The sequence below is a fragment of the Camelus ferus genome, chromosome 20, assembly GCF_009834535.1.
Source record: "Camelus ferus isolate YT-003-E chromosome 20, BCGSAC_Cfer_1.0, whole genome shotgun sequence".
Taxonomy (NCBI): Eukaryota; Metazoa; Chordata; class Mammalia; order Artiodactyla; family Camelidae; genus Camelus; species Camelus ferus.
This window is the reverse complement of record NC_045715.1, coordinates 24795400-24822879: the sequence shown is the minus strand read 5'-3', so window position 1 is coordinate 24822879 and position 27480 is coordinate 24795400. Positions and strand designations below refer to the sequence as shown.

General features: G+C 46.6%; 1 protein-coding gene and 1 long non-coding RNA gene across 6 annotated transcripts in view; one reads left to right on the top strand and one right to left on the bottom strand.

Moving 5' to 3' along the window:
* FGD2 (FYVE, RhoGEF and PH domain containing 2) overlaps window positions 1-27480 on the bottom strand; it is a 106011-nt gene that overhangs the window by 10973 nt on the left and 67558 nt on the right. For 3 of the 5 annotated variants that reach the window (XR_004313553.1, XR_004313549.1, XR_004313551.1), the window contains one exon: window positions 5472-5653. The exons of the other annotated variants lie outside the window; for them this stretch is intronic. The gene's annotated coding sequence lies outside the window, so the exon portion shown is untranslated. The remainder of the gene's footprint in view (window positions 1-5471; window positions 5654-27480) is intronic. 5 annotated transcript variants of the gene reach the window in all.
* LOC116658262 lies at window positions 2236-17014 on the top strand. The gene is made up of 3 exons (XR_004313554.1): window positions 2236-2537; window positions 13481-13577; window positions 15971-17014. It is a non-coding gene; the product is annotated as an uncharacterized LOC116658262 (long non-coding RNA).

Below are 27480 nucleotides of genomic sequence, written 5' to 3'. Positions count from 1 at the left end.
TTCCAATGCTGCCCACACCTCTGTAAAAACCCCTTTATTCAGCTCCCTTCAAATTTCCCAGTTTTGAATGTGTCATGTTTCCTGCTGGGGCTGTCTGAGAATTTATAGCACTAGTATTTTCCAGATTCCTACACATAATCTATGTGGACTACAGCTGCATAGCATTGTATTGAATATATATATATACACATACACCGTAATTCATTTAACCATTCCCCTATTGGCCCACATTCAACATGCTTCCTATTTCTTCGGCATCAAAACCTCAGTGAAATACTCCCCAGACAAGAAACTGTGGTTTCTTCTAATTGTAGGCATTTCCTTTCCTTTCTGGGTTTAAGTTCAGGGCAGCAAGTAAGTTTTCAGTTGCAGACTTTGGCTGCCCTCAGAGAACTTAACAGTTGGTATAGCCCGAAATTGAGAAACGATGCTAGAGAGGAAACACTGAGGCAAAGTACTATGTAATGTAGCTAGAAATTCAAAGGTAGAGGAGGGATGGGGATGAGGGATGGTTAGCTGCAAAAGGCCTGCTGGTGGGTGGGGCCTCTCAGGACCCCTGACAGCTAATTAGCACCCTGGTTGATTTATCATAGTCCAGAAGTGGGTCTCACCTGACTTTGTCTGATCAGTGTATAAAATAAGAATGCCACCTTTAGCACACAAAGAGAAGAATGTCTGTCAGGTGGATCTGAATCTCTGCATCAGTATGTCTAGCACATTATGTCTTACAAGAAGAAGCCGGGTGGTGACTGAAGTACTGTTTGGGGAGCACAGATTTTTTTTGCAAGAAATGATTAGATGACTTGAAAGCTTAAGGGCATTAGGCTGGATAGCCAGACTCACCCAAATCCACAGTAGGGATGACCTTGCCCACAAGACCCCAATATTCCAAGTATGTTGATCAAGACCCCCTTCCCTATATCCTGATAGTGCTCAGATATGCACCGTCAACTTGAGCCTTTGTAAGTCCACATTTCCCTGTAACTGGCTCTTCCTTTAAGGCTTCCTTTACTATCATAACCTGCACAGAAATCACCTGGGGATCTTGTTAAATGCAGATGTGGATCTAGTGGGCCTGGGGTGGGGCCTGAGAGGTTTTAGTGCGTGCCAAAATGCCTCCTGTCTAGTACAACCTAGTCTTCTGAGCCACTGAATCCTTTAAAAGAATGTCTTTCTTATCTGTGCTCTAATCCCCATTTTGTGGTTATTTGTAATTTAATTTTCAGATGGGCAATCTTCTGTTCCAGGCCCTGGTTGAGAAGGGGGCACTTTGGGTGGCTTCCTAAAGCATCAGGGAGTGATCTCTGAGGAGGTAGGAGCTTCACCTGGAGGTGGAAGGACTGAATGTCAACTGGCTCAGACTTTGTGGTTTCATGACACGATCCCCATGGCCCAGGAGCTGCAGACCAACCACTCACCCTTCACTTTCACTTAAAGCTGGAAAACCTAGTCACCCGAAATTTTTGTTTCCTCTTTTTATAGAGAGAGGAAAACAAAACTTATGTAAGTTTTTGTAAAGGTTCTTAGCTTGAGCCTTAAAAGATAAGTCCCCTTATAATTTTTAATGAAGATCTGAATAGAATAGGGTCAGGGAATTAACCACAAGTATATTACTAGCACTGGTTTACATTTTAAAAGCACCTGACAGTTTCCAAATCATTTGAATATCCACAATCTGTTTGATCCTTTCAACAACCCTGGAAGGTAGAACAGCCATTATTATTCTTTTTTATCTCAGTTTCTGGATAAAACAATCTCAGAGATCAAGTGCCATCCAGGTTCAAACAGCTACTTGGTGGTGGAGCTTGGGTTCAACAACTTTTATTTTATCTTATTATTTTTTAATTCAAGTATAATTGAATTACAATATTATATTCGTTTCAGGTGTACACCATAGTGATTCAGTATTTTCATACCTTACAAAATGATCACCATGATAAGGCTGTTACCATCTGTCACCAAAGTTGTTACATTATTATTGACTATATTCCCTATGCTGTACACTACATTCCCCGAGACTTATTTATTTTATAACTGGAGGTTTATACCTCTTAATCTCTCACTTATCTCACTCTTCCTCCTACCCTCCCCCAGGCCCCGCCGGCAACCACCAGTTTGTTCTCTGTATCTCTGAACCCAGTGAGTCTGGGTTCAGAGCTTTTTAATGTTCAGCAGGCATTCACAGCTGTTACCTCGTGTACTATCTGCCCCCACCCTCCAACGTGCATACCACATTTGCCCACAAAATGATTAAAAATTACCCAAGAACCCAGAGCTGGGGGCAGACTTGGGACTCAGGCCTGTATATTCTCTCTTAGCCTAGGTTGCAGGTCTTCTTGGTTTTTACCTGAAAACAACTGCAACAATTGCTGCTTCTCCTTCCAGGTTTCCCATAATTTGAGTGTGCTCATTCTCACTGCCACCGTCCCTACCTGGGCTGTCATCATCACACACCCGAATTATTGCCGCAGCATCACTCTAGGTTATTAAGACTAGAACAGACACCGCTGGAGCCCTACTATGTGCCAGGCCTGAAGGTAGGAATGACTACGTCCTTGTCCCTGTCCTCAAGGGCTTTCCGGGAAACAGACCTGAAACAGGTCCCTGCAACAGTACAAGGACTGCGTGGTGATGGGGAGACATGCAGGGAACAAAGGAGGGGCTGGGTGATGGCAGGCTGTTCCTTCCCATTGGTCTTCTGGCCGTCAGATTCTCTTCCCTCACAGGCACTCAATGTTCTGTGTGTTCCCTGGTCAAGATCCTTTACTAACTTCACAGTGCCAAGACTTCAGCTTGGCATTTATTTTTATTTTTTTATTGAAGTATAGTTGATTTACGATCTTGTGTTAGTCTCAGCTTGGCATTTATTGTCCCCCATTATCCGGCCCCTGCATTTTACCATTCCTCAGGACAACCCTCTGTGCCAGTCACAACTTTCTCCTGATGGGCCCAGAGACTTACTGCTGCATATTCCTATGATCTAGTCAAAGAATCATGGTAATAATCCTAGTCCTACTTATTGCTTGACTGTATCACTCTGCTAAGCATTTTTTCATATTATTTCAAGTAATCCTCATAACTCATTGTGGTAGGTACCATCTTCCTAGTTTGGTAGAAGAGAAAGCCAAGGTTCAGAGAGGTTAAGTAACTTGACCAAGTCACACAGCTTAAACACAGCTAAGTAGAACTCATCCCCCAAGGTTAAACCCCAAATCATCCCAGTCTTGCCATTTACTCTACTGAGATGAGGAGCAGAAAATGGCGTATATCAGGGGTTAGTAATTTTGTCTCCTCATTCCTGCTGCTCCGTATACCCCCAGAGACTCTCTCTTACCTTGAATTCCCTCAGTTGCTGCTTGTTCCCTTTACACCATGTGATCCTGGATACTTAAGCTTCCATTGCCTTAGAATTGTTCTCCAGTGATTTCATGGAGATGCATTTGAGCCTGACTACAAACTATTATTCAGACTTGATAGACAGCCAACATTCATAATAATAACTAACAATTAATGTTGCTGAAATTGGAGAGCAGTCTGCAGAACACCAGCAGAGGCATCAAGACGGCCTGGCAGTATGATTAGTACAGTCATCACTCTGGCCTGCAGTTTCCTCATCTGTAAAGTGCAGGGGCTCCATCTAGATACTCTTCAGTCAATAAACATTTATTGTACTCCCCCCGCCCCATGCACCAGGCACTCCTCTAGGTACTGGGGGTAAAACAGACAGAAATCCATGCTTTCCTTCTGGTAGGAGGAGACAAGAGACAAAGTAGATACGTGAAGTATCTATTATGTTAGACGGTAGTGAGTGCAACAGAGAAATTCAAAGCAGGGAAGGAGGAAAGGAAATGCCAAGGAATGACATTATCTGACTTAGATTTTATAAAGCTCACTAGCTGCTGGTGGAGAATAGACTGTAACAGGACAAGCTAGTGAGCGGGAGACCAACTAGGAGGTAAGTGCAGCGATCCAGGTGAGGGCGTGTAGGGTGGCTAGGGCCAGAAGTTGTGCTTAGAAGTGGTCAGGTTTTGGATATATTTTGAAAGTAAAGCCAGAGTAATTTACTGAAGGATTATGTGTGGAGCCGACTCAAGGATGTCTCCAAGGTCTTTGCCTTGGAAGGAACATCTGAAGGATGGGGTTGCCATTAGCTAAGAGGGAGAAGACCATGAGAGGAGCAGGTTTTGAGGAGATAACCAAGTGGAAATATGGAGTCTGGAGTTTAAGTGGGAGACCCAGGCTGGAGACATAAATGTGAGAGAGTCATCAAGGCAGAGATGATGTATCAGATATCTTTTAGGCATGGCTTTAAACGCTCCTGGCCGACAATGGGGGGAACTCATTCCTCTCTGCCATATGTACAACCCAGAATTATTGAGGGTTTGATGCACATGGGACCCCCCCCTTAACCAGTGGTGGATGGAAGCTGGTGGATAAATGCAGATCCCTCTTCATCCCTTGACAGGAAGTTCTGAATCTCCTTAGATGGTTCTGGGGAGTCAAGCATCAATCTCTCATAGCAGTGGTCAGCTCAGTAATGCATCCTTGAATTGGTTTCCCTTTTTTCTGTTTCTCTTGCCCTGTCCCTCATTTCAGCTCTCTAGAATTAAATTCCCATATAAACTACCTGCATGCAAACCTTTTATTAGGTTCTGCTTTTAGGAGAACCTGGGTTAAGACAAGTGGCACTTAACACCCTGAGACCGAATGAGATTACCAATGGATTGATCAAGATTGGGAACAGATCCAAGGACTGAGGCCTAGGAACCTCCAACATTTTGAGGTGAAGGAGATGACGGGCTAGCAAAGGAGACCCAGAGGAATAATCAAGAAAGCGTAGTATCATGGAAGCCAAGAGAAAAAAGTGTTTCAAGGAAGAATCATCAGCTGATTGTCGCTGAGCAGTCAAGTAAGATGAAGACTAAGTGATGACCATTAGGTCTAACCACAGTGAGAGAACCAGTAACCTTAACAAAGAACAGTTTGAGTGGAGTTGTGGAATGACCAAAATGAGTTTGAGAAAGAAGACAGAAGGGAAGTAGAGTCAAGAGAGACTTTTTCTGTTGGGAGAAATTAAAGCATATTTATATATATTTATATGATGATGGCAAATGATTCAGCAAAGAGGGAAAAACAGATGATGCAGGAGAGAGGAGGGAGCATTGCTGGAGGGAGGGGGAGATGGATCAGTGGCCAGTGCAGGTGTTTGCCTTAGATAGGAGCAAAGGACAGCTTATCCCCAAACTGCAGGAGAGAAAGCAAGGTCTGGGGGCAAATGCTCACATCCTGTGACTCACTGAGTGCTTGAGTTGCAAAAGGTCATAAGACTTTGAGTCTGTGCCTTCCACCATTCCCCTCCGGTTTACAGAGGAGACCCAGAGAGAAGGGACACACCATTGACTAGAAACCCAGGCTCCTCTGTTCCACCCAGCACTTAGGGCTCTTCCCTTGGGCCAGAATCTGTCACTCACCTCAGATGTGCTCTGGGTAGTGGACATTAGTCTCATGGACTCCAGGAAGGATATTAGATAGGGAAATGGAGAAACGGTCAAGCTTCAGGATAGGACCAACAAGCCATGGGGTGGGTTAATCTGAAGGTCTATTGATGAGTTCAAGGGATTTTCCTAGATATGTTTAGGAGTCAGCGTAATCACTGCAAAAAAAAAAAAAAAAAAAAAAAAAAAGCTGTAAACTGACAAATTGGGTTGAGGAAAATCTGCCAAAATGCAGGAGGGTATTATAAATCCCAGTGCAAACAGAAGGGCACATAAATGCTTCTGGAATATAGATTCCTGGTTTCAAATATTCTGTTAAGCCTTGTTGCCTAATTTGTGGTTTGGAAATATGGTTCCTCTCAGCTTAGAGTTAGTGCAGCCTGAAGAGTGGGCAGTGAGGTCATAGGACAGGGAGGCCACAGTAAAGAGGCATAAACATGCTGGGCCCGTGGAAGAGCCACACCAGCCTTTGCCTTGACTTCTAGGAAACTTGTAAAACCACTGCAATCTCTTTGCCCTAATTCCATTCATTTCACAAACATTCTCTGCACTTTTGTGCTAAATGCTACAGGTATGTGGGGTAGGGGCACTGGGGGATACACAGAACAGACACACTGAAATAGAGGTCCTGCCTTCACATTTTTACAGTCTTATAGGAAGAAATTTCACACATTTGGCTGTGATTTCAGGTCCACTGGCCAGTCTCCCATTTCCCAGTCCCGGACAGAAGGGGTGTACAGTGTGGGGAGATTGCGTCCCTACCCACTGCAAAGATAGCTCCCTGACTGTGGATTCAAAAGTATAAATTATGAACTGCTCTTGGGTACAAATTACTCCCATGTGAGCTTGCTGAGCGTGATCCACTTACCTCTAGGGCTGATCGCTAGTTAAATCCTGCCCAAGTAGCCGAAAGCCTGTTTGTTTTATGACAAACAGTAGAAAGGGGCCCTGCTGAAATTCAGGCCTCAGTTAGAACCTTAAGCCAGTGCTCTAATATGTTTGTTTGGGGAATCCTTCAGCTGGCACAGTCCGGGAGCCGCTCTTCCCGCTTCCCATCGAAACAATATCAAAGCAGACGACGACGCACAGGCCTGGTTGGGACTTTCCACCACGTAGGGGTGGAGGACGCGCTGAGGGAGTGGGGACCGGGGGCGGGGTGGGTGCTGGATGTCACCGTGCGATAACCCAGGACTGCTTCTCCGAAGAAACGATCTCTTCGTTTCTGTTGCCCTTTGCAGCTGTTTCAGAGCACCTGCCGTATCAGTGATTTCATGGAACCCTCACATGCTCCCCGTGAGGGAGGTGGAGCTGGTCTCATTATCACCCTGGTGCAGCCTAAGGGACCGAGGCTTCAGGAGGCATCAGGACTCAGCCCAGGTCACCTGGCTAATAAGCGGTTGAGCTGAGACTCAAGTCCAGGTCAACTGACAGTGACTTGGATACCCTGGTGACAGAAGTCTCCTCAGCCCCCCACTCTTCAGAGGGGAGGTGTGGCCCTCACTCCCATAATAAGATTCCTGCTTTGAGTCCCAGCTCTGCCCTGGGCAGCTGTATGACCTGGGCAAGTTGTGTAAGGGTCTCTGTGTCTCTTTCTTCATGTGTAAAATGAGCAGAATAATAATGCCAGAGTCCCAATGGGGTGTTTTGAAGAGGGAAATGACATGTTTTAGCGAGAGCAAAACACACTGTTGGGCACAGTGCAAGACATCAATAAGTGTCATAGCCCCCACCCCCCAAAGTCTTCCAAGGCACAACCAAATGACTGTATTTAAGAATCCTGCAGAAGGCTCCCTGCTTTCCTTCCTCCTGTCCCGCCCTTCCCTCGCTCTCTCTGGGATAATGTTCCCTCTGCTTGTACAGCTCTTTCTAACTTTTCAAAGTGCTTTCCTCTTGATCCTCCTGACAACCCTGTAAGATAATAGAACCCGAAATCTTCACTCCCTTCTTACAGGTAAGGGGGAACCAAGGTAAAAGAGGCAATAGGCTGCCCTGGGGCTACGCCTCTGTTCCCCACGGAGTTGGGACTCTCCCTACTGCAGTTATCACTTGGGTTACTTGAAATCTTTAATTGTGTGGGTTTCCTTTTCCGCCTTTGGAAGTGGCGGGAGGGGACCTAATTGAATCTCTGAGAGCTCAGGATTACCTTTCAGAATAAAAACAGTGGAGAGCAAAGTGGTTTGCAGCCCGGAAACCCCCCCAGGCCACTCAGCCTCCCTGCACTTCAAGACCTGGACCCTGGGGTTGGAAAGGCAACCCAGGGCAAAGAGCAAATTCCAGCTGACTCCCCACAAGTGGGTGAGAGTTGAAAAGGTCAAAGGCCGCTGCTCCCGCCTGAGATTCCAGCGTCAGCTCTGCCACCTGATATGTGAGAACACCTTGAACGAGTCAAGGTTCACCTCAGTTTCCTCACCTGTAACAGGAACACGGGATTTAGATAATGTCTCAGCGGCCTTTCTGAGAACCTGAAAGGGACTTGCCTGAGGACAGCAGTGGCAATTTTTAAAAAGACTTTATCATGAAAGTTTTCAAACAAATTCAACATCAACGAAACAGTGTTATGAACCCCCAGGTATCCCAGCTTCGACAATCAGGAACATTCCGGCTTTCTCGTTGCCTCTCTACCTCTACCGTCTACCCTCTACCTACTTGGTTATTTTGTAGAGTTCTTATTTTCAGGTGAAACTTACAAACATAGAAATGCAGAAATCTTTGCTGTGTAATATTAAGAAATAGATCTGCCCACGTAAGCTACACCTCTATCATGACATAGATTACTTCTGCTTTCCTAGAAAGTTCTATCATGCCCAATCCTGGGCAAACATCACCTAAACGTGAGTTTAGCACACAGGCTGGTGAAGGCTCTCGTTTCGGGGCTGGCTAAATCAGAGTCAGATCTGCCGTCTTAAACTATTGCCTCCTGATTCTGTCCAGTCCTGTCATCTCTGTGTCCCCAGAGATTATGGGTTTCTCCCCTGTGTAGTCTGTCCACTTCTTCTATTACAAGGACTTGACTATTTTGGCTACAAATTCTTAGAAGCTCTCTTTTCTTTTTCCTGCACACTTATTCTTCTCCAGGTTTTTTCCTTTTGTTCTCTTCCATTTTTCATTCCTATAACCGCTTTCTCATGTCTGCTGCTGTTTCTGTCCTTTAGAATATTCTCACTTTTCTGTGTTCAGCCCATCTTCTCTAAGCACACTGTCCTGTGTCTGTTCACACCCTGGACACTAGATACTGAGCCATTATTTCAGGGTCCAGCCCAAGGCCAGGCACTTAGTCACAGTGATTGAGTGAATATGCAAAGGGCCACATCCTCTAGAAACACCTGAGTATAATAACTGTAACCTGGTCCACTAAGGAACCCCAACCTGTCCGCCTTGCCATTTCTGGATCACCTCTATCTCTCCGCATGGAGCACAATGATGTTAGCTGCCCCTTGGGAAGCACCAGCATTTGAAAGGAAGGAGGCTGATTTCCTGACAAAATGTGACCCAAAGGACCATCCTCCTCCCACCCCTCACCATTAGAAAAAAAAAAAAAAGAAAAAGAAAAACAGAGCAAGCTGGGCTATCAAGGATATTTCCTGTTTTCCTCTCTTGAAAGCATCCTGGATAGATGGAACTGAGGGATCAAAGGGACTGTCTGCCTCTGGGGATTGGGGACTGGCAGAATGGCTTTTAACCCTCTGCTATCTCCTACTGTGAGTGGCATAGGCAGTTTATCTTCTATTTCCAGGGAAGATTTAACTTCTTGCGGGCAAGGGCCTTGTTATTAATTCACTCATCAAACATTACTGTACTCTACCAAATGCCAAGCTTTGTCTGAGGATCTGGGGTTACAAGATGAATATGACACAGTCCCTGGCCTCTTTTCTCTAACAGCAATGACCACAAGTGCTAACATGATTAAGCACTTTCTCCATGTCAGGCACTCACTGCATGCTTTTCATACATTAGATCCTCACAACAAGCTTATGGGCTATTAGTATGCCCATTTTACAGATAAGGAAAGCAAGGCTTATGGTGGTTAAATAACCTGTCATGGGCACATGACTAACAGATGTCAGGGGCAGACGTCAAGGCTGGGGTTAGAGTCCAGTGGTCTGACAGTTGAACCCTGCTTCTTGGCCAAAACACCCTGTCTGCCCCCTGGAGAAACTACCTTCCTGTCTGAAACATGGTAGTTACTCATTGCTAGTAATTTCTGCAAATGCAGTTTACCTCTGGGCTTGGTCAGGTGGTTTCTGACGACCAGGTTTCCTCACATCCCATTTACTGTACTGTACTAGGATTGAGGTGCGTCAGCTTGTAGCCCCTGAAGCCTGGACACAAGAAGTCAGGGACAAAAGCATGTCAGGCTCATGCTTGTACCCCACCTCCCATTTCTGGAACAGATCACTCCCCCCAGGTGTTTTTTGGTGGGAGAGGGGCCTTTTCTCCAAAGCCTCGAAAGAAACCTGAGCTGATGTTGACAGGTGATAATAGTGAGCAAGTGAACATATACTGAGCAATTATTCTAGGCCTTTGCTTCTATCAGTTCTTGCATCCTTGCAACAATAGATTTTTTTTTTTTCTATTTTTGGAGGAGGATCAGAGGCTCAGAGTGGTTAGTTAACATATCTAAAAATCACACAGCTAGACAGCCAGGATTTGATCCTAGGTTTGACTAACTCCAAAACCTACACTTTAATCATTGTCTCCCTGATGCTAAAACTTGGCAGAAGGAGGAAGAAACTCCCTTCCTGCTGAGATTCCTGACAAACCATAAGTGGCTGGTGGGGATACCAAGTAACTTTGAGATCTGTCGGTTAGGGATGCCTGGCACAAAAGGATCTTAAGGTGCTTTCGACTCTGCAATTCTGTCTCTTTAAGACCCAGAGCTCCCATGCCAGGCCTACACTATGATCCTCAGAGATTTCAGGGGTGGGGAAACCGGATTGAACGCGCTGACATACAAGAAAAAAAAGACCTCAGCATTTTTGCCTCGCCTCGGTGGCTCTGGCCTTTTTTCTTCCCCTCTCTTGCTCTCATTTATTTATTACTGTGCTATTCCCTAGCCCTGCTGCTGTGTCAATACTGATAAAAGCAAATCACCCCACAAACAGGTGCAGCCAGAGCTGCCCCTTGGACAGCTGCCAGGGAATGTGATCGCTCAGCTGGGGTGACCTGCCCCTGCCCAGCCCCCTTCTCGGGTTCCAGCCCAGGGCATGTGTCCTTGGGCAGTTAATGTCGGTCTGAGCCTGGTATTTCAGTTGGCATCATGGACTCAAGCTGGCGGGTGTTGTTGGGGTGGGGTGGGTGTGTGCAGGACAGAGGGAGCCTCCAAGAGTTATCTATCTATTTATTTCCTCTTTCGGTTTCTTCCAACAAATTCATAAGATACTATGTCACCAAGTCCCTCCTGCCACTATTTGAAAATATTTCCTAAGAATATCACTGCCTGACTTGTCTAGGTAAGAAATATTTTTTCCAGACCTACCCATTTCCAGATTCACACATACACTTGCAATTTAATGATCCAAAAGACATTTTCTGAGTACCTCCTAGGGCTTAGCTGAGGTTTCACCTAAATTAACATTTTTGAGCCAACCGTGTTATCCAGAATACATTTTGATGCTACCAAGCCATGTGACTTTGACTCGTTTGAAAAAGATAGTATTTCATTCCTCCCTCCCCCATTCCTGTGTTTTGTCCCTAAGCATCCTTTCCCCGCTTCCCTAGGGCACCCGCCTTTCCGGAAATGTCCTACCCAGCGGGCAGCTTCCACCTCCCGGGGACGTGGGACCGGGGCAACAATGCGGTGGCAGCGCAGCCGGGCCTGGGGCTGGGGCTGGGGCTGCCTGGGTGGAGGGCAAGGGCTGGAGCCGCCAGGCCGCCCGGCTGCCGCAGAGCAGCGCAGCTCAGGGAGGGGAGGAGGTTGCTATGCAAATAAGGCTGCAGCGTGCGGGCCCTCCCCCTCTCCTTACCCAGGGGCCCTCCGGTTGCCAAAACAGACCATTCCCCAGAACAGTCGCCTAGAAACGGGCGCTGTCATAGCAGCCTCTCTAGCGGCGAGGCAGCCGCGCTGCCGGGAGGAGCTGGGTCAGGGTGTTCAGACCTCCTCAGCACCCCCTCCCCACCGAGTCTCTACCTCAGGGAAGGGAGTGGTGGCTTGGGCCTCTCCTTGGAGAAGGGGAGGGCGCTAATTGGATTGGAACACTCCAGAAACACATCAGCTGCTCCTCCCTGGGGGAAAGGGGTGTGGTTTGGGGTGGGGGGAGGCTGCAGACCGTCTTTGTGATGACGGGTCTCAGCCTCACCCTCCCTTCAGCCGCACCCTGACCTGGTCCTTACCAGCCTCTGTCCACCCAGAGCCTTCCTAGGGCACAATGGCAAGTTCTTTGTGGAGTGGAGGAGGTAGACATGGATCAGATAATCGCAGAATGAAATTCAGCCATGATAAGGAGGGGTACCTGATGCTACAGGAATTCAAGATACTGGATCTGACCTGCTTTGGAGGGGTCAGGGAGAATGCAGGTTTGCTGCTGCTTCCAAGCCTTAGCTACTTGGTTCCTCAACATGCCCTTCTCAGCAGCCTTCCTTCATCTGGACCAGCCTATGCTGACCTGACTTTTTTCTCCCTCATTTGGCACCAAGAGAGCTTTTTGTCATTTAACTGTGTTTCTTGCCTCTTGTCAATTAAACTACAGTATAAACTTCTAAAAGGCAGAACCCATGTTATTCTGTGAAGGCACACCTTGACCATGAAGGACAAGACAGATTTTAACAGATCCCTTTGAATTTGAGTGCCAGTGATCTTTATCATCCTGGGAGGCCTCTAAGGTTGCCTTTGCAGTAACTTTTAAATTGCCTTCGGAGAATACTAAAACCTCACAAAAGTCTGGAATTAAGGGGAGGAGATCCAGTGGCAGCCTGAACAACATTAAGCCAACAGGTGGGCTATTGAGAAAGTGAGTGACTATTTAGCACACACGTTCCACGTGGTCCAGATGCTGCTGGCCATGGACAGAGGTGTTATGTGAGCCCATGTCTCAGACAAGGATGGGAGGACAGCTCTGTGCTTCTGGTCCAGGGAGTTCCCGCCCTTCATAATCCACAAGAGGCCTTGAGAGAATTTTGGACTCAAACATCAGATCTTCATTCAGCCTGGCTTAGTAAGGCAGCATGTAATTGTGTGATCTCTCCCTCCTCTTTCTCCCTTTCCTTCCTCATATACTGAGTGCCTACTGTATGCCAGGCACTGGAGATTCAGAGAATGATTAAATTGGTATCATTCTATATTTGTAAGGAGAAAAATCATAGTGTAGGGGACATTTGCATGTCTTATGGTCACCAGTATCTTTTGATCATCTTTCCTATGTTTGTGGGTTTTCCCCCCATCATAAATCCCACTTCTCAAAGTGAAGGTGAGGAACGTGCTTTCTTAGACTTCCTTGTAGCTAAGGTATAGCCGTGTGACCTAGATTCCACCAATCAGATGCAGTAACATGAGACTTTGATTTGGAAAGAGCCACTGAGGGAGCAGGCATCCCAGAGAACAGGGCTAGAGGAGGTACTTGGTTTTTAGAGCAGCAGGAGAGATGTTTGGGGATCCAATTTTCACTATTGTTGAAGGGGGTGAGGGGAAGCAAGTTGTAGAATTTGTGCTGATTGATAGCCACCATGTGGCTTTGCTAGAAAAGTACCTCCTGGTGGTCTGGGTATCATCCCTGAATACTGAACCTTCGTAACCTTCTGGATTCTGTGAGCCTCTTAATATTTTTTAATAAATTCCTTTTCTGTTAGAGTGGATCCTGTTGTTTGCAACTAAGAACTCTGATAAAAATGAATGGATGATGAGTAGGTGGGTAGAAGGGTGGATGAAGGGTGGGTGGATGGGTGTGCAGGCACCAAAATATTGAGTGATTCTAGGGGGAGATTGGATTGTGGGCTATTTTTTCTCTCTGGTTCTCTGTATCTTCTTCTTCTCTCTCTCTCTTTTTTAACAGTGAAAGAACGTTACTTGTATAAGAATAATTTTTAAAAGCTACCAGAAACTCAGACCTCGAAAAGCTCAAAGTCCAGTAGCAGATCAGCACAGGGAAGGTAAGCCAACTCTGAACACTGTGGGTTCCGAGCCAGTGTGAGCTCTGGAGAGGCCATGACTCTGGACTCAGACATGCTGTCTCAGCCAGCCCGCCCTGCCCAGCAGCAAAAAGCCTGCCTTTTCTCTCCACCTCCTCAGAGCCCCACCCCCAAGGCTGTGCCCACCACTCTGAGGCATGCACTTGGCTCATCCTGCCTTGTGACATTGTTACTATTGTTACCCAACAATCCTATTTTACCTTGAGCAAGGATGACATGCACATTTGTGACTCATCCCACATTGTTCTGCCCTCTCCCAGCTCTGGACTTCCAGTGGCACTGTCTGTCCCTTGGTTGGCAAGGACCACAAACTTGTTCTGCAGCGATTGTTCTCATGAGCTCGTCCCATCGCCCAGGGTAGACTCAGCTCCATGGAGGCTGAGGTTGCAATTTATATGATTTTTGCAACCTCTATTCCCCACAGCTTTGAGGAGTGTAGGATTTTATGATACGTCTATAGAAGATGAGGATCATATGGTTTCTTTTAACCTTGATGACTTCACCATAGTAAAATTATAAACTTTTGCAGGCAGAGACCTTTTTCATAGATGATTGTCTATGATGTGCCAGGCCCTGTGCTGAGTGTGGAAACAGAGAACTAAATAAGGCATAAATCCTCTTCTTTAGGAGTTCACAGATAAATAGCAAGAAACAGGTATATAGACAAATAAATAGAAAAAAATTGGTAGAAGAGCTTGGGTAGGCAAGTGTACAAGGTGGAGAAGAGAGTGACGGGCTAGGGGCAGAAAAGTCTTTTCCGTAGGAATAATATCACAGGCGTATTCTAAGACAGCTCTGTCCTCAGTACTTAATGTGTGTTCATTCACTTAATCCTTGCAACAGCACAAGCCAAGTGCTATTACCCCCATTTTACAGGTGAGGAAACTAAAGCCCTGAGAGAGTTAATGTCTTAATAGGGTTGCACACTGGTGAGCTGAAGGGTTGGGATGGGCACCCAGGCTTCTCTGCTCTAACATCAGTGAGTTTAACTGCTGTGTCGTACTGCCCTAAGAAGATTCTGGAAAAGCAAATAAGGCTTGGAGGCCTTCTACACAGGCCGGGGCACAGAGGGGCTCATGCCCATCCTACCGTCCTGCTCAGCTAGGACATGGGTGCACAGAACTGTATGGTACAGGGGTGACCACTCAGTGACAGGTGAGAACCCACCACCACAGCTTTGGACTTCAGTCATTCCCTTGGTTTCTTGATGGGTAATTGCAGTAATGAAGAGTAGTGACCTCAACAAAACTGTGAGGTTGGCAGAACGGGATTCTCCTCCCTAATTGCAGGGAAGACCACTGGCTTTGGAGTCACAGGGACTTGGGATCCGGTCCCAGCCCTGCTGCTGACTGACTGAGTGACCTTGGGCAAGTCACTCAGCATCTCTGAACCTCACTTTTCTTGACTATTAATTGAGGATAATAACCTCAGTGTTGACATAAGATTAAATGAGATAATGCACGTAGATCTGTTTAGAGCTACTGCCTGGCATGTAGCAAGCTGGCCAAAAATGGCACCTGTTCAAGTCCCAACCCCTTATCTACAACTCCAAAACCTAAAAGCTTGGAAAAGGAAACACATCTGGCAACCAAACCTGTCCTGAACGAATGCAAAGCCATTTAAGTCTTTTCTTTGGTCTCGTCTAGTATGCTAATCCATGATCTGTACACTTCATTGCAGAAATATCAATGTGTTTGACTGTAGAATGCTGTCCACATCCAGCTAGAGGCATTACAAAATATATAGTATGGGTACCGCGTTGCTTTCTAAAATTAAAAAAAACAAACCAACCCTGAATTACAAAGCATATCTGACCCCAAAGGCAAAGGCATCAGAGAAGGGGTTTAAAGTTGCATTATCTCCCCTCTAGACCACTCTGTCCACTTCTCTAATTCTTAATCCCAACTGCTCAAATGGCCCTTGGGCACCTAGAATAATCTTTCCCTCCAATAGAAATACAGAACCATCCACACACCCTTCGGGCCTCCCGCAGACTTGCCTCCTAGGGCTAACATCCTTTGCTCCCATGTTTCCTCCCCTCTACTTTCTGCCAGTCCCATAGAACTTTGGCGCTCTTTTCTGCTCTACCCTGGTTAAGAAGGTAGACTTCGGAAATGTGTCCTTCTCTGAACTGTTCTGCCGGTATGGTCTCAGCTAGTTTTTTCCTTCCCACAGGCAGCAGAGCTATTGCAAATCTCAATTTGTGCTTCAAATATGATCTGCCAACTGACTAAGTAATGTCTGAGGTAAAAGTGTGCCGCTGCTTTTCAACCGTGCTGAAGCTTTGGTGGTTTTTCCACTATGAACTTCCCTGGTTGACTACAGCCCAAAATAACAACTCCTCTCATTTGCAGGATTGCAACAATTTCCGAAGGGAAAAAGAAGTCCTCGTGTTGTAGCAGGTTGGAAACCACTGAGCTGGGCTGTCCAGGCAGCGTGTCATTTCCCGTTTAGCCAAGTGGGAGTCATGAGACCTGAGGTCAGGTTCCAGCCCTCCCCTGCCTGCTTGGGTGATCTTGGGGGCAGCCCCGTGTGACTTGGAGAGCTTTGGTTTCCTCATCCTGGAGCAGAGATCATGGAAATTATTTGGCAGGATTGTCATGAAGATTAAATTAGATAATGAAAGGGCTTTGAAAGCTGACGTGTTGCACAAATGTAAGGATCATTGTTGTCATCATCTCACACACATTGTCAGCTTCTTAAGGCAGGGACAGCGTCTTCTGTTTTTGTCTTCAGTTCCCGCAGTGCCGCCCACCACCCCGTCAACTGCACTCAACACAGGGCTGTGGAGATGACCTCGTGGAAGCGCTACAAAGTGACTAGCACGACGGCTCAGCACCTAGATGTTGCTTCATACACTGTAGCCATTTCCTGTGCGTGTGCTGCTGTACAGACAGGCGGCACCGTGCAGAGGTTCAGAGCATGGGCTGGTTCGAATCCTCTCTCTGCCGTGAGCTAGGTGCGGGCACGTTAGCACTAACCTGCCCTAGTGCCCTCGTCTGTCACACGGCTGATGAGAATAGTAGCTAGTTAATGAGGCGGCTGTGAGAGCTGAAGGAGTTTAGTCTGTGCCACAGAGCCAGGCACAAATCAAGCCCTCTGTAGGCATCAGTTGTTGTGACTATTTTACCGTTATGTCCTCAGCGATGCCTCTAGGGGTAGTCTGAGAAGATCATGAGACTGAAAAGTAAGAAATCTAGCTCCTGGATTTTGTTCAGAGTCAGAAAGGCCTTCAAAGACAGTCAGGCCAGGCTCTTGGGGTCAGCACAGATGACGTCACCATGAACCCACTGAGCATCGTTCCCCCAGGTGTGGGCTGGATCCCTAGACCAGATATCATTGGGTAAAAAAAAAAAGTGTGTGAATTTAACGTTTGGATAAATATCACAACTGCCCAACATGCAGATGTTTCTGTTTGTGTTCCGTCTCGTCAGAATAAGAGAGCCTGTTTCCTCATACCCCAGTCCACCCACATATTTGAGTGTAAATTGTATTAATTTTTGACTAGGTAGTATGTGCAGATGGCACAAAATTCAAAGAGGTTCAAAGGGGCACACGGTGCGAAGCCTCCTCACCCTTGTCCCGACCATCTGAGTCCCCTCCCCAGAAACAAAAACTTTGATCTCAATCTACTGGTAAGTGGAAATGGTGTCTCACTAAGTAAATCTCACTATTATTTTAATGTGAAAACAAACCAGAATGTATTTTGGAGTAGAATGTTGCATTTGAATGAACTTTCAGATAAAACAGGAGACTTCAAAGACATTTTATGCTCCAGGGTGGGGCAGGCTGGGGAGCTGCTTCTGGCTATGCCTCCTACCTGTTCTTGGGGGAAAAACTTGAGTTTAACTCTGAGTCTCTGAAGTGCAAGCTTTAAGATGCCCCCTTCTCCCCTCCGTTATATTGGGTTTTCCTCATCGCCCCAGTCACCTGTTTTCAATCTAGCCCTTATGCCTCTTCCTGCCCTTGACTTTACCACCACCTTGCTGCCTGAACTTGAGCCAGTCCCCTCCACTCCGGGGCTTCAGTTTTCCTCACTTGTGAAAAGAAGGGTTGGACCAGGCCCATTCCAGGTATAACATTCCAGGGCTGATCAACTAATTCACAATAAGGTGTAGATAACTGATAATAGCTTAATGTATTACCTCTCCTGTGAGTGGGAGCATTTTAAGAGATGCAATTTCTCATCCCCAAAGAATGAGTGTACCTGGTGCAATTTCAAGCATGGTCACAGGTGAGCAGGGATGCTGTAGGGGAAGGGGTGCCTTTTCCTGGCACTCCTCCAGGGGCCACCGGTGGTAAGGGGAGCTGCTCCAGCTGAGGGCAATGCCAGCCCTGAGGGGACGTGCCTGTTGGTTTCCCCCCAGAACTCACTCCACTCTTGTTTCTCTCTGGCACTGGCCAAGAACAGGGTTTTGTCATACAGAAAAAAATGCTTCATCAGGGAAACCCATGTGTGTGGCCTGGAAAACTACCCTATCCCCTGGGGCAACGGGTGTGGTGGGGGCGGTTAGCAGCTTGACTTCCACGTTCGCAGGTCAGTTCCCATCCTGGGTGAGTGAGGAGACCTCCGCCGTAGGGCCATCAGCTTTCTGCCAGAGCAGGTGGTCCCACCACACCTGGATTCAAGACACCTGCTTTTCACCCAGGGAGAAAGACTGCCAAACGCTGTCTGGTTTCATTTTCTGTAGGAGGTTTGGTTTGGCTTCTGAATTTGCAGGGAGGGCGTGAGAGGGGGGTGGCCCGTAGCCACCATAAGCCCATCAGAAATAAGAGAAGTGTTTCTCTGGCTGGTGAGGTCTGGGCCAGCTGGCCTTGTACATGCACAGTGCTGTCACCCAGCGCGTCGTCCTTTCCAGCCCTCGCTGTGCTGCCACTTTGTCCCAACCGCCGTCTGGGTCTCCTGTCAGTGGAGGCAACCGGGGGGTGGTGTCAGTCGTGCTCCAGCCAAAGCCACAATAGGTAGGAGTGCAAACCAGGGGCACTGGTCAGCTGTGCCCAGTCTGTTGGCTGTGCTGAGAGGCTCAGATCAGGCTGGGGATGGACTTACGTCATCGTCTGTCCGAATCTCCACTGTCACAGTCCCTCCACAGATGCTTCCCCATGGACACAGGGCTCTAGACCCTCCCTACTCAGCATATGGTCTGTGACTAGCAGCACTGGCCTCACCTGGTTGCTGGTTAGAAATGCAGCATTTCAGGACCCACCCTAGGCTACTGAATCAAAATCTGAATTTTGATAAGATACCAAGTTGACCTGTATGCACATTAATGTTTGGGAAGCATTGGTTTAGATGCTGCATGCCTTGAGGACGTAGGAAGGAATGAAGGAAACAGAAGCTCCCTGAGGAGGCCTCTTCCCAGGGGAAGACAATTCTATAGACCTGTTCAGTGGAGGAGGGTGGACACGGAGGAAAAGGCTAAGAAAGGCGCTCTAGGAAAATATGCTGAAAGAGGCAGTTGCCATTGATGATTTTGGTTTAATTTCAACTTTATTTTTAATAGGCAATTCACTTACACAGTTAAAAATCTATGGTACAGAAGGGTATGTCAGCTTCTTTCCCATGCCTATGTCCCAGCCACCTCCCCCCAAAGGCAACCTCTGTTCCTAGGCTAGAGATATGAAATATTATGCAATAAAAGCTGGTGTGTGTGTCCTTACTCACCAGATCCCTTTTAAAAATTCAAGTGGTAGCCCACCATACAGTGTCTAGACCTTGCTTTTACTTACTTAATATATCTTGGAGATCATTCTATATCAATATGTAAAGAACATCTTAGTCTATATTTCAGCTGAACGTTATTCTACTCTAAGGATGGACCTTAATTTATGTTGCCAGACGCCCCCAATGGACTTTTCGAGCATTTTTTTTTTAATGTAGTTTTAGAATCTTGGAACCTGAAAGGTCATTTTGTTCTAAGCTCCCACCCAGCTTAGGAATTCTTCCACAGAATCCTACTGCCCTTCTGAGGCCCCAGTCACGTCACCTCTGCTAGGAACTCCACCTCCTTCTCCCATCACTCTGGCAGTACCTTTGCCAAAATCCTAATCACATGGCATCATTAAGGGAAAGGCATGGTAACATTTGCCTTGGTGTCCTCTCGTCCCATGTCCCATCACAATGTCTAGTAGGTGCTCAGTGGAAGTGAATAGAATTGAATTGACCATCCCTGAGAGGGGACTTCTCTACATTCTGCTCCTTGAACACCTCTAATGACAGAGAGCTCACTTCCACAAAAGCCCATTCTGCCTTTGAGAGGCTGTATCAGAAGGTCATTGGATGAAGCACAGTCTATCTCCAAGTGGCTTTTCCCTCTGACTCTAGTGCATCTCCTAAAACAACTTAGAAATTTAATCCCTCTTCCAGATCTTTCTCCAAATCAAATAACTTCAGTTCCCCATGGGTCCTGGTTCCAGATCCTTCTCCTTCCGGTGTTTTCTCCCATAGATTTTTTTGGTTTATAATATGACCCTTTAAAAAGTGATGTGTGATCACTACATACTTATTAGAATGGCAAAATTTAAAAGATCCACTGTACTAGGTACTGGTAAGGATGTGTAGCAATGGAAACTCTCCAACTGGTGAGAATGTAAAATGGTACAACTTTGAGAAAGAGTTGACAGTTTCTTAAAAAGTTGGACAGATATCTTTCATATGACCTAGCCATTCAATCCCAAAACAAGTGAAATGGTTGGTTGCTAGGGTCTGGGGAGAGGAAAATAAAGAGCTATTGTTTTATGGCTACAGTTTGAGTTGAGAAAATAAGAAAGTTCTGGAGATGGATGGTAATGATGGTTGCACAACAATGTGAATGTACTTAATGCCATAGAACTGTTCACCCGAAAGTGGTTAAAATGGGAAATTTTATGTATGTTTTACCACAATTTAAAAAAAAAAGTGGAGCAGCAGGCCGTTCAGTGGTGGGGAAGGCCTGGCCCCTGGGCTGGACGCACAGCCGAGTCTGGATGAGCTGGAGAGCAAGTCGGCCTTGTCAGAGCCAGGAGGAGCCTGGAGAGCAGGTTGACGTGCCCTAGTGAGCCATGAAGTCCAGACTGAGAAATTGGGCTTTGGAATCCTCATTGAGTCACTCCTTGGAGTCAAGCCTTTGTCTCCTGGTTAAAATGAACAATTTTCTGGGGGCGGGGTAGCCCAGAGATGCTATGGCTAGCACATGAATTTAATGCAGGTGGGTTTGCCGCTCAGCCACTAGTAATGAGTTGGGGCCAGATGGCATAGCACACTGGGTGGGTAAATCTTGAGGAGAAAAACCCCTCATTGTCTAGGATTCTTACAACTCTGGGTTTGCATTGCAGTTCCTACATTCAGGGTCAATGTGCCCTTAACTGTTTTGAGCCTCAGTTTCCACACCTGTGATCTCTGTAAACTGGGGATAATAGTAACCTTGTGTAACAAGGATAAAGGGAGAAAGGTCCATGCTAAGTGTTTGTCACTTTTGTCTTCTCCCATCTGCCAAAGAGGAAGGCTGGCCTGTTGGGGTGCTGTTTTGGGTGAGGTGAGACAGAATAAAGCCCACAGTGGGTCAATTTATTTAAAGAATGAAGGAGGAGGGGAGAAGAAGAGGCCAAAAGAACCATTACTGGCTTGGGCTGTGGGAGGAGAGAGGCAGAGCCTCTGGGCTAAGGAGTAGGACTTGGGGAGATAAGAAGGCCCTCTGTTTTGTTGATACACTTTGCCCGTGGCGCTTCCTTGAGAGTTTTCAGGAAAGACCCACTGTGTTAATTTTCAAATTGGAATCCTGAGCTTCTTTTGAAGTCTGTCCTAGGACTTGAGGTGACCTAGTATATCTGGGTTACTTTTGCAAAATAAGCATTTGTTGAGTCCCTGACACAATGTTGGGACTCAACAAATGCTCCCAGTTATTCTGAAAGAAGACAGACTTGGAAGCTAGAGAGACGAGGGCTGGGTATATTCAAAGAGCAGACCACCGGGCTGGGTTAAAGGAGTGTTGGACTCCCAGCCCCTCCCTCTCTCTAGAGCTGTGCTGACCAATACGGTAGCCGCCAGCCACATGCAGTATTTAAATTTAAATTTAAAAAAATTAAAAATTCAGTTCCTAAGTCACAGTCAGCCACACGGAGTATTCAACAGCCACCTGCAGCTAGTGGCTACTACACTGGACAAAACAGAGAGAACGTTCCCATCAGCGCAGACTCTGCCACTGGGTAGCTCTAGTGCTCTAGAAGGGTGAGGAAAAAGCCCAAGTAGGTCGCTTTGTTTGTTTATATCCTGACTGGTTCCTAAAAGGATGTGAGGCAGCTGAAGACAGCCTGAGGCCACGAGTCCAGTGTCCTCTGGCTGGAGATGGGAAGGTTGGTGTGTGGGCTGAACTGGGTCACTCGTGAAGTAGGAGAGAGGAGGCCCCAGTGGGCTGAGCTCCGGGGCTCAGAGAGTAAGTGGGAGGGAAGGCGGAGGTGGGGATGTCGTGGGAGTGAGTGTCAAAGGACAAGGCTGTGAGCAGTCAAATGTTGAGCAATGAGAGCTACGGGAAAGGAGATCTCTGTTCCTCTTAGCAATATGTGCTTATCTGACTTGTTTAATCAAGGAGTCCCCTGTGCCCTTCTGTTCTCGGATACAAATTCCAAATTCCAGCTAATCAGAAGCAATTAAAGGATATTGTTGGCTGGGTGCAAGTTTTGACTTGCAGCACCATGGGTAGGATGCCAGCCTGGATCCGTGCTCACTGTGCTGCTACTGTGTTTCGAGCAGCAGTCTCAGAGGCGGCAGGGTGGGGAAATGTCCTTCTCGGTGGGTGATGTGAGTGGAAGGCTCTCGCCAAAGGCAGCCAGGCCCTGAGTTTTTTCCTGCAGTACTTTCAAAGCAAAGCTATCTTTTAGGGATGGATTCTTTTTGACGGCAAATCAGAGTTTTAAAAACATTCACTCAGTTTGACTTTTGTGTTAAACTCATTTCTTGGGATTAAGACAAGCCAAATATATATTAAGATGATTTTAAGCTTTGTTGGAAAGTTCAAAGACATCACAGGGTGGGATGGGGTGCCAAGGCAAGCAGCTTCTTATTGCTTAATTTGAGATAATATATTCCCATATATTTTACTTTTACTTTTATTTTGAGGTATAACAGACTTACAGCAAAGTGTACTAATCTTTAAGGTACAGCTTGGTGAATTTCTACATATGTATGTACCTTTGTAACCACGCAGATCAGAATACAGAACATTTCCAGCACCCTAGAAGGTTCCTTCATTCTCCCTCCTGGTCAATTGCCCTCCCCAGAGGTAATTACTATTCTGATTTCTAGGGTGTCAGTTTAGCCTGTTCTTTGAACTTCATATAAATGGGGTCATACAGTACATGTGCTCTGTGGTTAACTCCTTTCACTTGTAAGTCCATGAACTTCTTTAGGAGAAATTTTATAAATACAGATACACAACCCTTGGCCTAAAACCACTGGGGTTAGGTAGGTTTCAGAATTCAGGATTTTTCCTAGTTTAGAAAGGTGGCATGGTGAGGTCACTTACACTGTATATATTATAAAATACCCCCAGCAGGGTCTGGGGCAGCACCTGGTAAACATATAAACATTTCTGAGCAAAGTCTACGACTATTCACACACTAAGTAGTGTAAATAAAGGCTGTAAATAGCCCCACCTTAGTTGAGGTCCTTTTTGCAGTCAAATGAGTTCACATCAGGTCAGGCTTTGCAGTCAAATGCCTTATGATAAAAATGGTTTTATAATTGTTTTCAGAGGTTTAGGGGTTTTGAAACATAAGAAGGGATAGTGGACCTGTCAGTTCCCAACAAGCCATCAAGCGCTGTGGGAGGCAAGCATACTGGGTAGCATTGGCTCCAGAGCTGCTAGAAGGTTCCAGAAAGCAGCCCCCCACCCCGCCCCCCATGGAAGTGTGAGCTGAGTTGGGTCCACCAGGAACAAACTTTCTTGGCCAGGGCTGTGGGAGGCTCCACCCAGGAGCTCCTGACACCAAAGGCACATTTTTGCTGTGCACATATGTATTGAGGCATTTTTATGGGATCCCTTAGATTTTCAAAAGAAATCTACACAAACAAGGCTAAGAGCCCAGTTAGAAGGTACCCTTGAGGATCAAAGCAGTGCTTAGTTAGAGCCCCTCAGCTGTGGACCTGGGAATCTAAGGAACTGAATCTCTGATGACACACTTTCAGTGACTATGAAGGGAGATGGGGCAAACAGAGAGAGGTTAAGATGTGGAGAAGGAGTGGGCAGGACAAGTCAGAGCTGGGATCAGGGTGAGCATGAGGGGAGCCAAGAAGACAATACACACAGACCACCCCCTCTCCCCTCACCATGTGCATTGTGTGGGCGGAGCCCAGGAGAGTTTCTCCCTGGGCTGGGGTTATGTCTTGAGTTTAGGATACGATACTGTGTGGCATGTACTTTGTGCCCAGCACAGAAGATGCAAAGATGAGTAAGACCTTTTCCCCGCCTATGGGGCCTGTGGGGCCATTTATAAACAAACAAACAAACAAACAAACAAACAAACCTAATAATTACCTCCCTCCAAAAAACAAACAAAAAAGGAATTTTAAAAATTAAAAAAAAAAAGGGTCTTTCGCAAGGGCAACAGTCCTACCTTCTGGAATGTTTCTGTACAACAAAGGGAGACCTACAAAGATGGTCATCACAGAGTTATTTGTAATAGCAATAATTTGACAGCAACCATAAGGTCCACCCATTGAGGGATGCTGAAATAAACGATGGTGTCCACATGCAGCTGGCTTCTATGCAGCCATGACGAAGAATGTCGCAGGACAGCATTTCCTACATGATGCTCCCCAGATCCAAGCCCCAAGAGGCCCCCTCAAGGGATTTCATGGTGAAATGTGGTTAGGAAATGCCAGCCTCCTCTTGATGATTCAGAACACACACTAGTAAATTAAAGACTCTGAGGAAAGAATCCCATTTATGTTAGTGTAAGCCAATACATCCCAAACAGTTGGGGAAAGAAGGCCCCCTTATTAATAGCAAAATGGCCCTGCTGCTCTGCGAGACCAGTTTGGGAAACACTGGTTATAGCAGACTCCTGTGGGAAGAGCTGAGTGAAAAACTCAGGTTCTGATAGTCTCTGCAGCAGGATTCAAACCCACAAATCAACCTATGTGGATATTTGCATTTGAAAAAAGTTCTAGCAGGACACATCCCAGAACTTTAACAGTGGCTGGGGTAGTGAGAGTATAGGTGATTTTTATTTCCATCTTTGTTTTCAACTTTTAGCTTATTTGGGTTTTCTGAACTGCCTTTCATTGCTGTGTAAACTTTTATAATTAGTTAAAAAAAGAAAGAAATTGTTAAGAAATCGGAAGGACAGCTAAAGGCGGATGCGCGGCGCGGCTGCACCTGGAGGAGCTGGGCCTGCAGCTCGCAGAGAGGCCAGGGCCTTATTTAGGCAGAGCCACCCCGAGCTCGCTTTCCAGCGGGAATCCTTCCCAGCGCATTCCTTCTCCAGCACTGCGGATCCAGCTGCAGCCGGCTCCTCCCTCCCAGGGCCTCCCTCTCCTTTGGTAGCCGCCGCCGCCGCCGCCGGCCCAGGCCAGGTTGCACATCTGGACCTCGTTAGGGGCCGCCAGCACCAAAGCCGGCACATCTGGCCGCCGCGCGGCGGAGTGCAAGGCAGGGCAGCAGAGGGGAAGGGGCACATCAGGACAGGGCCGCCCGGCGTGCTCCGAGGCATCTGGACTTGGGAAGGTGGTGGGCAACTGGCCACAGACAGTGCACTGCGGGCCGGGCTGACCCTGGGCCCCCCCAGAGAGCCCAGCAGAGTAGCCCCCTTATTGTTAGGAGAGCGGGGCCCCCTGAGGCCTCCCAGGCTGAGGGGGGCAGGCCCAGAGGAGAGGCAGGGGCTCTGCGCTCCACGCATGGTGCTCTTGCCCTCGGGAGGCCTAGGGCTGTGTCTTGGAGGCCTGCCAGGATGGGGAGTAGAGGGCAGCTTCAGGCCCCCTTGCAAAGCAGAAATGGACAGGAAAGGGGATTGCCTCGGCTCGTGGTGACCGAGCTTTGGGGCTGCAGATCAGGAGGCAGGTCTTCTACATTAGGTGGAGAATACTCTTGTTTGAGATGAGAAAGGAGGGAGATGCAGTGAGACAAGATGGGAGCAGCGTTGCCACTGCCTTTTCCTTACACCAGGATGCGCCCAGGTCCCCAGCTCTATCCCCGTGGGGCCATTATATGTCCCCTTTGGGGCCTGCTCCTCTAAGGCATTAGCAGCCTTGCGGGTTCTTTTCTTGAGAGAGCAGCAGATGCTCCTGATAGCCTTTCCAAAGTAAGGCAGAGATAAAAGAAAACAGCCGGTCAATAAAATGTAAAGCCTATTAGGTCAGCTGTCTCCCCTCCCCTTTGTCCTGGGGCCTCAGACTTTTCCTGGCTCCGACCTGGACAGTCCTCTTATCCCAGGAACCCAGATTCCCCTGATTCTGCTCTCCAGCTCCTGGCCTCCTCCCACCCACAGCCCCATGGGTCCACACGGCCATGCTAGTGACCTTGGAGGAATTCTCAGAAAGCTCTAGTGGGTGCCAGTCATTAGAGCAGAAGCCCAGGAGTACAGCAGAAAGTTCAAGGGCTTCAAGCCCAACAGACAGGGTCCAAAATCCTCCTGCTTGACCCCTCTGAACACTGGTTTTTTCATCCATGAAATGAGGATAACATCTCTTAGAGAACTGCTTTCCGCCCTGTGATAGAACTATAATACGGTTATTTATTTCTCCAGTGGAAATATCATGTAATTACACATGTAATGGGAGGGGGTATTTTACACTTTTCATTTTGGAAACATTTTACATTTATAGAAAAGTTGCAAAGATTGTACAGAGAGTTCCAGTAAACTGTTCACCCAGCTTCCCCAAAAGTTAGCATCTTGCATAACTAAAGTACATTTGCCAAAACTAAGAAATTAGCAATGGCTCAATAGTATCAACTTTATTGAGATTTTGTCAGTCTTTCCAAAACATGTGTAATTTAAATTTTTCTACTAGCTACATTTAAAAAATAAAAAACTGGTTAAATTAATTTTAATAATGTATTTTGTTTAACCCAATATATCCAAAATATTGTAATATAAGCATTAATCAATATAAAAGACATTATGAATGAGATATCTGACATTTAAAAAATACTAAATTTTTGAAATTAGTGTGGATTTTACACTCACAGCACATCTCAATTTAGACACTAAATTTTTATGTCTCATATGTAGTTAAGACTTCTACAAAACTTACAGTTGAAACAGTGGATTCACATACCCAAGTTGTTCCAAACCTACTTAAAAGTTTTCTGATAGCTGAATTGAGTATAAATTTTAAAATTAAAAATAAAATTTTAAACTTTAAAGTAAAAAATGTAGTTCCTCAGTTGCACTAGCCACTTTTCAAGTGCTCAATGGCTGTGTATGGCCAGTGGCTCCAATGTTGGACATCTGAGATTTAAAGGAGTAAAAGAGAATGTATGAAGAACAGGTCTAGCACATAGTAAGTGTTCAGTAAATGGTGTCTATTATTATTATTAAAGCCTAGAGTCGCTGGGGGTAAAATCCAGTTTCTAGTCATGTTATCAAGACTGCCATCAATTGCCAGGTGTAATGGAAGGAAGCAGAAGGAGATACTGATCTGGGAAGAGAGAACAAGGATAAGGGGCCAGGGGAGGGGACCCCATACTTAAGCCCCTCTGTGTGCTGAGCTCCCACACACCAGCCCCATCACCTCTTACATTCAGTAAGCAGCTACTGTTACCTCTGTTCACATGAGAGGAAACCAAGATTCTGAGAGTTGAAGCGAAAGAGAGGCAGGAGCCTTGAGTTCCCACCTCGTCTTGTTCCAAGGTCTGGGCCTCAGTTTCCCCAAACAGGTTCAGTAAAT